Source organism: Styela clava, chromosome 15, assembly GCF_964204865.1.
Source record: "Styela clava chromosome 15, kaStyClav1.hap1.2, whole genome shotgun sequence".
NCBI lineage: Eukaryota > Metazoa > Chordata > Ascidiacea > Stolidobranchia > Styelidae > Styela > Styela clava.
The window spans coordinates 7,645,808-7,655,389 of record NC_135264.1 but is presented as its reverse complement, the minus strand read 5'-3'; the positions used below and the strand labels follow the sequence as shown (position 1 = coordinate 7,655,389).

Sequence of the window (9,582 nt, the reverse complement as noted above, 5' to 3'; positions counted from 1 at the left end):
TCGCCGTTTCATTCGATTTTGCTCTGTTTTCCAACAACTGCGAAATACAAATAGCCGAATAGACTACTACTTTCTCGCCTACAACCATACCACGTTGAATGCACCCGATCTCGTTCGATCTCGGAAGTTAAGCAATGTCGGGCTCGATTAGTACTTGCATGGGTGACCGACTGGGAATACCGAGTGTCGTAGGCTTTTCGTCGCCGTTTCCTTCGATTTTGCTCTGTTTTCCAACAACTGCGAAATACAAATAGCCGAATAGACTACTACTTTATCGCCTACAACCATACCACGTTGAATGCACCCGATCTCGTTCGATCTCGGAAGTTAAGCAATGTCGGGCTCGGTTAGTACTTGCATGGGTGACCGGCTGGGAATACCGAGTGTCGTAGGCTTTTTGTCGCCGTTTCACTCGATTTTGCTCTGTTTTCCAACAACTGCGAAATACAAATAGCCGAATACACTACTACTTTATCGCCTACAACCATACCACGTTGAATGCACCCGATCTCGTTCGATCTCGGAAGTTAAGCAATGTCGGGCTCGGTTAGTACTTGCATGGGTGACCGGCTGGGAATACCGAGTGTCGTAGGCTTTTCGTCGCCGTTTCATTCGATTTTGCTCTGTTTTCCAACAACTGCGAAATACAAATAGCCGAATAGACTACTACTTTATTGCCTACAACCCTACCACGTTGAATGCACCCGTTATCGTTCGATCTCGGAAGGTAAGCAATGTCAGGCTCGGTTAGTACTTGCATGGGTGACCGGCTGGGAATACCTAGTGTCGTAGGCTTTTCGTCGCCGTTTCATTCGATTTTGCTCTGTTTTCCAACATCTGCGAAATACAAATAGCCGAATAGACTACTACTTTATCGCCTACAACCATACCACGTTGAATGCACTCGATCTCGGAAGTTAAGCAATGTCGGGCTCGGTTAGTACTTGCATGGGTGACCGGCTGGGAATACCGAGTATCGTAGGCTTTTTGTCGCCGTTTCATTCGATTTTGCTCTGTTTTCCAACAACTGCGAAATACAAATAGCCGAATAGACTACTACTTTATTGCCTACAACCCTACCACGTTGAATGCACCCGTTATCGTTCGATCTCGGAAGTTAAGCAATGTCAGGCTCGGTTAGTACTTGCATGGGTGACCGGCTGGGAATACCTAGTGTCGTAGGCTTTTCGTCGCCGTTTCATTCGATTTTGCTCTGTTTTCCAACAACTGCGAAATACAAATAGCCGAATACACTACTACTTTATCGCCTACAACCATACCACGTTGAATGCACCCGATCTCGTTCGATCTCGGAAGTTAAGCAATGTCGGGCTCGGTTAGTACTTGCATGGGTGACCGGCTGGGAATACCGAGTGTCGTAGGCTTTTCGTCGCCGTTTCATTCGATTTTGCTCTGTTTTCCAACAACTGCGAAATACAAATAGCCGAATAGACTACTACTTTATCGCCTACAACCATACCACGTTGAATGCACCCGATCTCGTTCGATCTCGGAAGTTAAGCAATGTCGGGCTCGGTTAGTACTTGCATGGGTGACCTGCTGGGAATACCGAGTGTCGTAGGCTTTTCGCCGCCGTTTCATTCGATTTTGCTCTGTTTTCCAACAACTGCGAAATACAAATAGCCGAATAGACTACTACTTTATCGCCTACAACCATACCACGTTGAATGCACTCGATCTCGGAAGTTAAGCAATGTCGGGCTCGGTTAGTACTTGCATGGGTGACCGGCTGGGAATACCGAGTGTCGTAGGCTTTTTGTCGCCGTTTCATACGATTTTGCTCTGTTTTCCAACAACTGCGAAATACAAATAGCCGAATAGACTACTACTTTATTGCCTACAACCATACCACGTTGAATGCACCCGTTATCGTTCGATCTCGGAAGTTAAGCAATGTCAGGCTCGGTTAGTACTTGCATGGGTGACCGGCTGGGAATACCTAGTGTCGTAGGCTTTTCGTCGCCGTTTCATTCGATTTTGCTCTGTTTTCCAACAACTGCGAAATACAAATAGCCGAATAGACTACTACTTTATCGCCTACAACCATACCACCTTGAATGCACCCGATCTCGTTCGATCTCGGAAGTTAAGCAATGTCGGGCTCGGTTAGTACTTGCATGGGTGACCGGCTGGGAATACCGAGTGTCGTAGGCTTTTCGTCGCCGTTTCATTCGATTTTGCTCTGTTTTCCAACAACTGCAAAATACAAATAGTCGAATAGACTACTACTTTATCGCCTACAACCATACCACGTCGAATGCACCCGATCTCGTTCGATCTCGGAAGGTAAGCAATGTCGGGCTCGGTTAGTACTTGCATGGGTGACCGGCTGGGAATACCGAGTGTCGTAGGCTTTTCGTCGCCGCTTCATTCGATTTTGCTCTGTTTTCCAACAACTGCAAAATACAAATAGCCGAATAGACTACTACTTTATCGCCTACAACCATACCACGTTGAATGCACCCGATCTCGTTCGATCTCCGAAGTTAAGCAATGTCGGGCTCGGTTAGTACTTGCATGGGTGACCGGCTGGGAATACCGAGTGTCGTAGGCTTTTCGTCGCCGTTTCATTCGATTTTGCTCTGTTTTCCAACAACTGCGAAATACAAATAGCCGAATAGACTACTACTTTCTCGCCTACAACCATACCACGTTGAATGCACCCGATCTCGTTCGATCTCGGAAGTTAAGCAATGTCGGGCTCGGTTAGTACTTGCATGGGTGACCGGCTGGGAATACCGAGTGTCGTAGGCTTTTTGTCGCCGTTTCATTCGATTTTGCTCTGTTTTCCAACAACTGCGAAATACAAATAGCCGAATAGACTACTACTTTATCGCCTACAACCATACCACGTTGAATGCACCCGATCTCGTTCGATCTCGGAAGTTAAGCAATGTCGGGCTCGGTTAGTACTTGCATGGGTGACCGGCTGGGAATACCGAGTGTCGTAGGCTTTTCGTCGCCGTTTCATTCGATTTTGCTCTGTTTTCCAACAACTGCGAAATACAAATAGCCGAATAGACTACTACTTTATCGCCTACAACCATACCACCTTGAATGCACCCGATCTCGTTCGATCTCGGAAGTTAAGCAATGTCGGGCTCGGTTAGTACTTGCATGGGTGACCGGCTGGGAATACCGAGTGTCGTAGGCTTTTTGTCGCCGTTTCATTCGATTTTGCTCTGTTTTCCAACAACTGCGAAATACAAATAGCCGAATACACTACTACTTTATCGCCTACAACCATACCACGTTGAATGCACCCGTTATCGTTCGATCTCGGAAGTTAAGCAATGTCGGGCTCGGTTAGTACTTGCATGGGTGACCGGCTGGGAATACCGAGTGTCGTAGGCTTTTCGTCGCCGTTTCATTCGATTTTGCTCTGTTTTCCAACAACTGCGAAATACAAATAGCCGAATAGACTACTACTTTATCGCCTACAACCAAACCACGTTGAATGCACCCGATCTCGTTCGATCTCGGAAGTTAAGCAATGTCGGGCTCGGTTAGTACTTGCATGGGTGACCTGCTGAGAATACCGAGTGTCGTAGGCTTTTCGTCGCCGTTTCATTCGATTTTGCTCTGTTTTCCAACAACTGCGAAATACAAATAGCCGAATAGACTACTACTTTATCGCCTACAACCATACCACGTTGAATGCACTCGATCTCGGAAGTTAAGCATTGTCGGGCTCGGTTAGTACTTGCATGGGTGACCGGCTGGGAATACCGAGTGTCGTAGGCTTCTTGTCGCCGTTTCATTCGATTTTGCTCTGTTTTCCAACAACTGCGAAATACAAATAGCCGAATAGACTACTACTTTATCGCCTACAACCATACCACGTTGAATGCACCCGTTATCGTTCGATCTCGGAAGTTAAGCAATGTCAGGCTCGGTTAGTACTTGCATGGGTGACCGGCTGGGAATACCGAGTGTCGCAGGCTTTTCGTCGCCGTTTCATTCGATTTTGCTCTGTTTTCCAACAACTGCGAAATACAAATAGCCGAATAGACTACTACTTTATCGCCTACAATCATACCACGTTGAATGCACCCGATCTCGTTCGATCTCGGAAGTTAAGCAATGTCGGGCTCGGTTAGTCCTTGCATGGGTGACAGCCTGGGAATACCGAGTGTCGTAGGCTTTTCGTCGCCGTTTCATTCGATTTTGCTCTGTTTTCCAACAACTGCGAAATACAAATAGCCGAATAAACTACTACTTTATCGCCTACAACCATACCACGTTGAATGCACCCGATCTCGTTCGATCTCGGAAGTTAAGCAATGTCGGGCTCGGTTAGTACTTGCATGGGTGACCGGCTGGGAATACCGAGTGTCGTAGGCTTTTCGTCGCCGTTTCATTCGATTTTGCTCTGTTTTCCAACAACTGCGAAATACAAATAGCCGAATAGATTACTACTTTATCGCCTACAACCATACCACGTTGAATGCACCCGATCTCGTTCGATCTCGGAAGTTAAGCAATGTCGGGCTCGGTTAGTACTTGCATGGGTGACCGGCTGGGAATACCGAGTGTCGTAGGCTTTTTGTCGCCGTTTCACTCGATTTTGCCATGTTTTCAACAACTGCGAAATACAAATAGCCGAATACACTACTACTTAATCGCCTACAACCATACCACGTTGAATGCACCCGTTATAGTTCGATCTCGGAAGTTAAGCAATGTCGGGCTCGGTTAGTACTTGCATGGGTGACCGGCTGGGAATACCGAGTGTCGTAGGCTTTTCGTCGCCGTTTCATTCGATTTTGCTCTGTTTTCCAACAACTGCGAAATACAAATAGCCGAATAGATTACTACTTTATCGCCTACAACCATACCACGTTGAATGCACCCGATCTCGTTCGATCTCGGAAGTTAAGCAATGTCGGGCTCGGTTAGTACTTGCATGGGTGACCAGCTGGGAATACCGAGTGTCGTAGGCTTTTCGTCGCCGTTTCATTCGATTTTGCTCTGTTTTCCAACAACTGCGAAATACAAATAGCCGAATAGACTACTACTTTATTGCCTACAACCATACCACGTTGAATGCACCCGATCTCGTTCGATCTCGGAAGTTAAGCAATGTCGGGCTCGGTTAGTACTTGCATGGGTGACCGGCCGGGAATACCGAGTGTCGTAGGCTTTTTTTTCGTCGCCGTTCCATTCGTTTTTTCTCTGTTTTCTAACAACTGCAAAATACAAATAGCAGAACAGACTACTACTTTATCGACTACAACCATACCACGTTGAATGCACCCGATCTCGTTCGATCTCGGAAGTTAAGCAATGTCGGGCTCGGTTAGTACTTGCATGGGTGACCGGCTGGGAATACCGAGTGTCGTAGGCTTTTCGTCGCCGCTTCATTCGATTTTGCTCTGTTTTCCAACAACTGCAAAATACAAATAGCCGAATAGACTACCACTTTATCGCCTACAACCATACCACGTTGAATGCACCCGATCTCGTTCGATCTCGGAAGTTAAGCAATGTCGGGCTCGGTTAGTACTTGCATGGGTGACCGGCTGGGAATACCGAGTGTCGTAGGCTTTTCGTCGCCGTTTCATTCGATTTTGCTCTGTTTTCCAACAACTGCGAAATACAAATAGCCGAATAGACTACTACTTTATCGCCTACAACCATACCACGTTGAATGCACCCGATCTCGTTCGATCTCGGAAGTTAAGCAATGTCGGGCTCGGTTAGTACTTGCATGGGTGACCGGCTGGGAATACCGAGTGTCGTAGGCTTTTCGTCGCCGTTTCATTCGTTTTTGCTCTGTTTTCCAACAACTACGAAATACAAATAGCCGAATAGACTACTACTTTATCGCCTACAACCATACCACGTTGAATGCACCCGATCTCGTTCGATCTCGGAAGTTAAGCAATGTCGGGCTCGGTTAGTACTTGCATGGGTGACAGGCTGGGAATACCGAGTGTCGTAGGCTTTTTGTCGCCGTTTCATTCGATTTTGCTCTGTTTTCCAACAACTGCGAAATACAAATAGCCGAATAGACTACTACTTTATCGCCTAAAACCATACCACGTTGAATGCACCCGATCTCGTTCGATCTCGGAAGTTAAGCAATGTCGGGCTCGGTTAGTACTTGCATGGGTGACAGGCTGGGAATACCGAGTGTCGTAGGCTTTTCGTCGCCATTTCATTCGATTTTGCTCTGTTTTCCAACAACTGCGAAATACAAATAGCCGAATAGATTACTACTTTATCGCCTACAACCATACCACGTTGAATGCACCCGTTATAGTTCGATCTCGGAAGTTAAGCAATGTCGGGCTCGGTTAGTACTTGCATGGGTGACCGGCTGGGAATACCGAGTGTCGTAGGCTTTTCGTCGCCGTTTCATTCGATTTTGCTCTGTTTTCCAACAACTGCGAAATACAAATAGCCGAATAGACTACTACTTTCTCGCCTACAACCATACCACGTTGAATGCACCCGATCTCGTTCGATCTCGGAAGTTAAGCAATGTCGGGCTCGGTTAGTACTTGCATGGGTGACCGGCTGGGAATACCGAGTGTCATAGGCTTTTTGTCGCCGTTTCATTCGATTTTGCTCTGTTTTCCAACAACTGCGAAATACAAATAGCCGAATAGACTACTACTTTATCGCCTACAACCATACCACGTTGAATGCACCCGATCTCGTTCGATCTCGGAAGTTAAGCAATGTCGGGCTCGGTTAGTACTTGCATGGGTGACCGGCTGGGAATACCGAGTGTCGTAGGCTTTTCGTCGCCGTTTCATTCGTTTTTGCTCTGTTTTCCAACAACTACGAAATACAAATAGCCGAATAGACTACTACTTTATCGCCTACAACCATACCACGTTGAATGCACCCGATCTCGTTCGATCTCGGAAGTTAAGCAATGTCGGGCTCGGTTAGTACTTGCATGGGTGACAGGCTGGGAATACCGAGTGTCGTAGGCTTTTTGTCGCCGTTTCATTCGATTTTGCTCTGTTTTCCAACAACTGCGAAATACAAATAGCCGAATAGACTACTACTTTATCGCCTAAAACCATACCACGTTGAATGCACCCGATCTCGTTCGATCTCGGAAGTTAAGCAATGTCGGGCTCGGTTAGTACTTGCATGGGTGACAGGCTGGGAATACCGAGTGTCGTAGGCTTTTCGTCGCCATTTCATTCGATTTTGCTCTGTTTTCCAACAACTGCGAAATACAAATAGCCGAATAGATTACTACTTTATCGCCTACAACCATACCACGTTGAATGCACCCGTTATAGTTCGATCTCGGAAGTTAAGCAATGTCGGGCTCGGTTAGTACTTGCATGGGTGACCGGCTGGGAATACCGAGTGTCGTAGGCTTTTCGTCGCCGTTTCATTCGATTTTGCTCTGTTTTCCAACAACTGCGAAATACAAATAGCCGAATAGACTACTACTTTCTCGCCTACAACCATACCACGTTGAATGCACCCGATCTCGTTCGATCTCGGAAGTTAAGCAATGTCGGGCTCGGTTAGTACTTGCATGGGTGACCGGCTGGGAATACCGAGTGTCATAGGCTTTTTGTCGCCGTTTCATTCGATTTTGCTCTGTTTTCCAACAACTGCGAAATACAAATAGCCGAATAGACTACTACTTTATCGCCTACAACCATACCACGTTGAACGCACCCGATCTCGTTCGTTCTCGGAAGTTAAGCAATGTCGGGCTCGGTTAGTACTTGCATGGGTGACCGGCTGGGAATACCGAGTGTCGTAGGCTTTTCGTCGCCGTTTCATTCGATTTTGCTCTGTTTTCCAACAACTGCGAAATACAAATAGCCGAATAGACTACTACTTTATCGCCTACAATCATACCACCTTGAATGCACCCGATCTCGTTCGATCTCGGAAGTTAAGCAATGTCGGGCTCGGTTAGTACTTGCATGGGTGACTGGCTGGGAATACCGAGTGTCGTAGGCTTTTTGTCGCCGTTTCATTCGATTTTGCTCTGTTTTCCAACAACTGCGAAATACAAATAGCCGAATACACTACTACTTTATCGCCTACAACCATACCACGTTGAATGCACCCGTTATCGTTCGATCTCGGAAGTTAAGCAATGTCGGGCTCGATTAGTACTTGCATGGGTGACCGGCTGGGAATACCGAGTGTCGTAGGCTTTTCGTCGCCGTTTCATTCGATTTTGCTCTGTTTTCCAACAACTGCGAAATACAAATAGCCGAATAGACTACTACTTTATCGCCTACAACCAAACCACGTTGAATGCACCCGATTTCGTTCGATCTCGGAAGTTAAGCAATGTCGGGCTCGGTTAGTACTTGCATGGGTGACCTGCTGGGAATACCGAGTGTCGTAGGCTTTTCGTCGCCGTTTCATTCGATTTTGCTCTGTTTTCCAACAACTGCGAAATACAAATAGCCGAATAGACTACTACTTTATCGCCTACAACCATACCACGTTGAATGCACTCGATCTCGGAAGTTAAGCATTGTCGGGCTCGGTTAGTACTTGCATGGGTGACCGGCTGGGAATACCGAGTGTCGTAGGCTTCTTGTCGCCGTTTCATTCGATTTTGCTCTGTTTTCCAACAACTGCGAAATACAAATAGCCGAATAGACTACTACTTTATCGCCTACAACCATACCACGTTGAATGCACCCGTTATCGTTCGATCTCGGAAGTTAAGCAATGTCAGGCTCGGTTAGTACTTGCATGGGTGACCGGCTGGGAATACCGAGTGTCGCAGGCTTTTCGTCGCCGTTTCATTCGATTTTGCTCTGTTTTCCAACAACTGCGAAATACAAATAGCCGAATAGACTACTACTTTATCGCCTACAACCATACCACGTTGAATGCACCCGATCTCGTTCGATCTCGGAAGTTAAGCAATGTCGGGCTCGGTTAGTACTTGCATGGGTGACCGGCTGGGAATACCGAGTGTCGTAGGCTTTTCGTCGCCGTTTCATTCGATTTTGCTCTGTTTTCCAACAACTGCGAAATACAAATAGCCGAATAGACTACTACTTTATCGCCTACAACCATACAACGTTGAATGCACCCGATCTCGTTCGATCTCGGAAGTTAAGCAATGTCGGGCTCGCTTAGTACTTGCATGGGTGACCGGCTGGGAATACCGAGTGTCGTAGGCTTTTTGTCGCCGTTTCATTCGATTTTGCTCTGTTTTCCAACAACTGCAAAATACAAATAGCCGAATAGACTACTACTTTATCGCCTACAACCATACCACGTTGAATGCACCCGATCTCGTTCGATCTCGGAAGTTAAGCAATGTCGGGCTCTGTTAGTACTTGCATGGGTGACCGGCTGGGAATACCGAGTGTCGTAGGCTTTTCGTCGCCGTTTCATTCGATTTTGCTCTGTTTTCCAACAACTGCGAAATACAAATAGCCGAATAGATTACTACTTTATCGCCTACAACCATACCACGTTGAATGCACCCGATCTCGTTCGATCTCGGAAGTTAAGCAATGTCGGGCTCGGTTAGTACTTGCATGGGTGACCGGCTGGGAATACCGAGTGTCGTAGGCTTTTTGTCGCCGTTTCACTCGATTT

At 46.8% G+C, this 9,582-nt stretch overlaps 30 non-coding genes and 18 pseudogenes across 30 annotated transcripts; all 48 read left to right on the top strand.

Moving 5' to 3' along the window:
- Positions 1 to 76: 76 nt before the first annotated feature.
- Positions 77 to 195, top strand: LOC144414429 (5S ribosomal RNA). The gene has a single exon (XR_013470319.1). It is a non-coding gene; the product is annotated as a 5S ribosomal RNA (ribosomal RNA).
- Positions 196 to 276: 81 nt separating this feature from the next.
- Positions 277 to 395, top strand: LOC144413393 (5S ribosomal RNA). Its single transcript, XR_013469427.1, has one exon. It is a non-coding gene; the product is annotated as a 5S ribosomal RNA (ribosomal RNA).
- An 81-nt stretch (positions 396 to 476) lies between these two features.
- LOC144413382 (5S ribosomal RNA) lies at positions 477 to 595 on the top strand. The gene has a single exon (XR_013469416.1). It is a non-coding gene; the product is annotated as a 5S ribosomal RNA (ribosomal RNA).
- An 81-nt stretch (positions 596 to 676) lies between these two features.
- On the top strand, positions 677 to 795 carry LOC144412869 (5S ribosomal RNA; annotated as a pseudogene).
- Positions 796 to 876: 81 nt separating this feature from the next.
- LOC144412780 (5S ribosomal RNA) lies at positions 877 to 985 on the top strand (annotated as a pseudogene).
- An 81-nt stretch (positions 986 to 1,066) lies between these two features.
- Positions 1,067 to 1,185, top strand: LOC144412458 (5S ribosomal RNA; annotated as a pseudogene).
- Positions 1,186 to 1,266: 81 nt separating this feature from the next.
- LOC144413371 (5S ribosomal RNA) lies at positions 1,267 to 1,385 on the top strand. Its single transcript, XR_013469405.1, has one exon. It is a non-coding gene; the product is annotated as a 5S ribosomal RNA (ribosomal RNA).
- An 81-nt stretch (positions 1,386 to 1,466) lies between these two features.
- On the top strand, positions 1,467 to 1,585 carry LOC144414521 (5S ribosomal RNA). The gene has a single exon (XR_013470411.1). It is a non-coding gene; the product is annotated as a 5S ribosomal RNA (ribosomal RNA).
- An 81-nt stretch (positions 1,586 to 1,666) lies between these two features.
- LOC144412339 (5S ribosomal RNA) lies at positions 1,667 to 1,775 on the top strand (annotated as a pseudogene).
- An 81-nt stretch (positions 1,776 to 1,856) lies between these two features.
- On the top strand, positions 1,857 to 1,975 carry LOC144418377 (5S ribosomal RNA; annotated as a pseudogene).
- An 81-nt stretch (positions 1,976 to 2,056) lies between these two features.
- LOC144414787 (5S ribosomal RNA) lies at positions 2,057 to 2,175 on the top strand. Its single transcript, XR_013470678.1, has one exon. It is a non-coding gene; the product is annotated as a 5S ribosomal RNA (ribosomal RNA).
- Positions 2,176 to 2,256: 81 nt separating this feature from the next.
- On the top strand, positions 2,257 to 2,375 carry LOC144416892 (5S ribosomal RNA). The gene has a single exon (XR_013472785.1). It is a non-coding gene; the product is annotated as a 5S ribosomal RNA (ribosomal RNA).
- An 81-nt stretch (positions 2,376 to 2,456) lies between these two features.
- On the top strand, positions 2,457 to 2,575 carry LOC144416520 (5S ribosomal RNA). Its single transcript, XR_013472413.1, has one exon. It is a non-coding gene; the product is annotated as a 5S ribosomal RNA (ribosomal RNA).
- An 81-nt stretch (positions 2,576 to 2,656) lies between these two features.
- LOC144413359 (5S ribosomal RNA) lies at positions 2,657 to 2,775 on the top strand. The gene has a single exon (XR_013469393.1). It is a non-coding gene; the product is annotated as a 5S ribosomal RNA (ribosomal RNA).
- Positions 2,776 to 2,856: 81 nt separating this feature from the next.
- Positions 2,857 to 2,975, top strand: LOC144413348 (5S ribosomal RNA). Its single transcript, XR_013469382.1, has one exon. It is a non-coding gene; the product is annotated as a 5S ribosomal RNA (ribosomal RNA).
- Positions 2,976 to 3,056: 81 nt separating this feature from the next.
- LOC144414786 (5S ribosomal RNA) lies at positions 3,057 to 3,175 on the top strand. The gene has a single exon (XR_013470677.1). It is a non-coding gene; the product is annotated as a 5S ribosomal RNA (ribosomal RNA).
- Positions 3,176 to 3,256: 81 nt separating this feature from the next.
- LOC144417861 (5S ribosomal RNA) lies at positions 3,257 to 3,375 on the top strand (annotated as a pseudogene).
- An 81-nt stretch (positions 3,376 to 3,456) lies between these two features.
- On the top strand, positions 3,457 to 3,575 carry LOC144415151 (5S ribosomal RNA). The gene has a single exon (XR_013471043.1). It is a non-coding gene; the product is annotated as a 5S ribosomal RNA (ribosomal RNA).
- An 81-nt stretch (positions 3,576 to 3,656) lies between these two features.
- Positions 3,657 to 3,765, top strand: LOC144412718 (5S ribosomal RNA; annotated as a pseudogene).
- Positions 3,766 to 3,846: 81 nt separating this feature from the next.
- On the top strand, positions 3,847 to 3,965 carry LOC144412650 (5S ribosomal RNA; annotated as a pseudogene).
- Positions 3,966 to 4,046: 81 nt separating this feature from the next.
- On the top strand, positions 4,047 to 4,165 carry LOC144417597 (5S ribosomal RNA; annotated as a pseudogene).
- Positions 4,166 to 4,246: 81 nt separating this feature from the next.
- Positions 4,247 to 4,365, top strand: LOC144413337 (5S ribosomal RNA). The gene has a single exon (XR_013469371.1). It is a non-coding gene; the product is annotated as a 5S ribosomal RNA (ribosomal RNA).
- Positions 4,366 to 4,446: 81 nt separating this feature from the next.
- LOC144413326 (5S ribosomal RNA) lies at positions 4,447 to 4,565 on the top strand. Its single transcript, XR_013469360.1, has one exon. It is a non-coding gene; the product is annotated as a 5S ribosomal RNA (ribosomal RNA).
- An 80-nt stretch (positions 4,566 to 4,645) lies between these two features.
- LOC144412151 (5S ribosomal RNA) lies at positions 4,646 to 4,764 on the top strand (annotated as a pseudogene).
- Positions 4,765 to 4,845: 81 nt separating this feature from the next.
- On the top strand, positions 4,846 to 4,964 carry LOC144415181 (5S ribosomal RNA). Its single transcript, XR_013471073.1, has one exon. It is a non-coding gene; the product is annotated as a 5S ribosomal RNA (ribosomal RNA).
- Positions 4,965 to 5,045: 81 nt separating this feature from the next.
- Positions 5,046 to 5,164, top strand: LOC144414618 (5S ribosomal RNA). Its single transcript, XR_013470507.1, has one exon. It is a non-coding gene; the product is annotated as a 5S ribosomal RNA (ribosomal RNA).
- Positions 5,165 to 5,249: 85 nt separating this feature from the next.
- Positions 5,250 to 5,368, top strand: LOC144415257 (5S ribosomal RNA). The gene has a single exon (XR_013471149.1). It is a non-coding gene; the product is annotated as a 5S ribosomal RNA (ribosomal RNA).
- An 81-nt stretch (positions 5,369 to 5,449) lies between these two features.
- On the top strand, positions 5,450 to 5,568 carry LOC144413315 (5S ribosomal RNA). The gene has a single exon (XR_013469349.1). It is a non-coding gene; the product is annotated as a 5S ribosomal RNA (ribosomal RNA).
- Positions 5,569 to 5,649: 81 nt separating this feature from the next.
- LOC144413304 (5S ribosomal RNA) lies at positions 5,650 to 5,768 on the top strand. Its single transcript, XR_013469337.1, has one exon. It is a non-coding gene; the product is annotated as a 5S ribosomal RNA (ribosomal RNA).
- Positions 5,769 to 5,849: 81 nt separating this feature from the next.
- On the top strand, positions 5,850 to 5,968 carry LOC144416927 (5S ribosomal RNA). The gene has a single exon (XR_013472819.1). It is a non-coding gene; the product is annotated as a 5S ribosomal RNA (ribosomal RNA).
- An 81-nt stretch (positions 5,969 to 6,049) lies between these two features.
- LOC144418069 (5S ribosomal RNA) lies at positions 6,050 to 6,168 on the top strand (annotated as a pseudogene).
- An 81-nt stretch (positions 6,169 to 6,249) lies between these two features.
- LOC144412150 (5S ribosomal RNA) lies at positions 6,250 to 6,368 on the top strand (annotated as a pseudogene).
- Positions 6,369 to 6,449: 81 nt separating this feature from the next.
- On the top strand, positions 6,450 to 6,568 carry LOC144415764 (5S ribosomal RNA). The gene has a single exon (XR_013471657.1). It is a non-coding gene; the product is annotated as a 5S ribosomal RNA (ribosomal RNA).
- An 81-nt stretch (positions 6,569 to 6,649) lies between these two features.
- Positions 6,650 to 6,768, top strand: LOC144413292 (5S ribosomal RNA). The gene has a single exon (XR_013469326.1). It is a non-coding gene; the product is annotated as a 5S ribosomal RNA (ribosomal RNA).
- An 81-nt stretch (positions 6,769 to 6,849) lies between these two features.
- On the top strand, positions 6,850 to 6,968 carry LOC144416926 (5S ribosomal RNA). The gene has a single exon (XR_013472818.1). It is a non-coding gene; the product is annotated as a 5S ribosomal RNA (ribosomal RNA).
- Positions 6,969 to 7,049: 81 nt separating this feature from the next.
- LOC144418068 (5S ribosomal RNA) lies at positions 7,050 to 7,168 on the top strand (annotated as a pseudogene).
- Positions 7,169 to 7,249: 81 nt separating this feature from the next.
- Positions 7,250 to 7,368, top strand: LOC144412149 (5S ribosomal RNA; annotated as a pseudogene).
- Positions 7,369 to 7,449: 81 nt separating this feature from the next.
- On the top strand, positions 7,450 to 7,568 carry LOC144415763 (5S ribosomal RNA). The gene has a single exon (XR_013471656.1). It is a non-coding gene; the product is annotated as a 5S ribosomal RNA (ribosomal RNA).
- An 81-nt stretch (positions 7,569 to 7,649) lies between these two features.
- On the top strand, positions 7,650 to 7,768 carry LOC144415815 (5S ribosomal RNA). The gene has a single exon (XR_013471709.1). It is a non-coding gene; the product is annotated as a 5S ribosomal RNA (ribosomal RNA).
- An 81-nt stretch (positions 7,769 to 7,849) lies between these two features.
- Positions 7,850 to 7,968, top strand: LOC144416726 (5S ribosomal RNA). Its single transcript, XR_013472619.1, has one exon. It is a non-coding gene; the product is annotated as a 5S ribosomal RNA (ribosomal RNA).
- An 81-nt stretch (positions 7,969 to 8,049) lies between these two features.
- LOC144418058 (5S ribosomal RNA) lies at positions 8,050 to 8,168 on the top strand (annotated as a pseudogene).
- An 81-nt stretch (positions 8,169 to 8,249) lies between these two features.
- LOC144416220 (5S ribosomal RNA) lies at positions 8,250 to 8,368 on the top strand. Its single transcript, XR_013472114.1, has one exon. It is a non-coding gene; the product is annotated as a 5S ribosomal RNA (ribosomal RNA).
- Positions 8,369 to 8,449: 81 nt separating this feature from the next.
- On the top strand, positions 8,450 to 8,558 carry LOC144412717 (5S ribosomal RNA; annotated as a pseudogene).
- Positions 8,559 to 8,639: 81 nt separating this feature from the next.
- On the top strand, positions 8,640 to 8,758 carry LOC144412649 (5S ribosomal RNA; annotated as a pseudogene).
- An 81-nt stretch (positions 8,759 to 8,839) lies between these two features.
- On the top strand, positions 8,840 to 8,958 carry LOC144413281 (5S ribosomal RNA). Its single transcript, XR_013469315.1, has one exon. It is a non-coding gene; the product is annotated as a 5S ribosomal RNA (ribosomal RNA).
- Positions 8,959 to 9,039: 81 nt separating this feature from the next.
- LOC144417608 (5S ribosomal RNA) lies at positions 9,040 to 9,158 on the top strand (annotated as a pseudogene).
- Positions 9,159 to 9,239: 81 nt separating this feature from the next.
- On the top strand, positions 9,240 to 9,358 carry LOC144416601 (5S ribosomal RNA). The gene has a single exon (XR_013472494.1). It is a non-coding gene; the product is annotated as a 5S ribosomal RNA (ribosomal RNA).
- Positions 9,359 to 9,439: 81 nt separating this feature from the next.
- On the top strand, positions 9,440 to 9,558 carry LOC144413270 (5S ribosomal RNA). Its single transcript, XR_013469304.1, has one exon. It is a non-coding gene; the product is annotated as a 5S ribosomal RNA (ribosomal RNA).
- Positions 9,559 to 9,582: the final 24 nt, after the last annotated feature.